Raw genomic sequence first — 981 nt, 5'->3', positions numbered from 1 at the left:
CTGGCTGCGGGTGTGGGGCCTGCGATTAACTGTGGGTGTTCACAGCCAGTCAGACGTTCCCTTGAAGTATAGATGTGGTCGTTTGAATGCCAAGTGGTGGTTCTCCAGCTGTGTTTGCAGTGTGGAAACTGCTCAGTAATTAACAATAATAGTAAATGTATGTAATTAATTTGAGTAGAGTTGAGAGGAGCAGAAACCTCAGAACATGTCATACCACGTTAAAGTATTAGCCAGGTGCAGCACAACTAAATGTGTGGTGGTTTCTGTGCCAGAAGCACAGGACTCATAGACTCATTTAAGTGGGAAGATCTCTAACATAATAGAATCACAGAATGGTTTGGGTTCACATAGTACCAACCCCCTGCCACGGGCAGGGATACCTTCCACTAGAGCAGGTTGCTCCAAGCCCCTGTGTCCAACCTGGCCTTGAACACTGCCAGGGATGGGGCAGCCACAGCTTCTCTGGGCACCCTGTGCCAGCGCCTCAAGATCAGAGTCCAACTGTATTTAGAATTATAGAAACACAGGATGCTTTGGGTTGGAAGGGACCTTGAAAATGATCTAGTTTCAATCCCCCTGCTGTGGGCAGGGACACCTTCCACTAGATGGGGTTCATCTGTCAGGCTTGCTTTCTTTTTATCCCTTGTTCTTTCTGAGTTTCTTCTGCTTCCTAGTTTGCAGTTCTGGTCTTGAAGATGCAATACTTTTGGTGAGGGTGAGCTGCACTAAATAGAACTTCTGGAAGAAATCTCGGTGGGGAAGGCCACAATAACCTGACGTGAAGAGTTTCTTTAGAAATAGCCTGTGTGATTTGTGAACTGGGGAGAGAAGTGAGTGTTTTAGAAGCATTGTGGACATTTCTGAATAAAATTGCCAAGAGTGATAGCAACAGCTATCACTAAAGGAGTTCCTTTTACTTTCTACATGACACTACAGAAGTTGGAACTAGCTGACATCAGTGCTAAATCAGTGAAAACCAAT

This window comes from Nestor notabilis, unplaced genomic scaffold (assembly GCF_000696875.1).
Source record: "Nestor notabilis isolate BGI_N333 unplaced genomic scaffold, ASM69687v1 scaffold17258, whole genome shotgun sequence".
Taxonomy (NCBI): Eukaryota; Metazoa; Chordata; class Aves; order Psittaciformes; family Psittacidae; genus Nestor; species Nestor notabilis.
The sequence above is the reverse complement of the archived record's forward strand: the minus strand, read 5'-3'. Positions refer to the sequence as shown.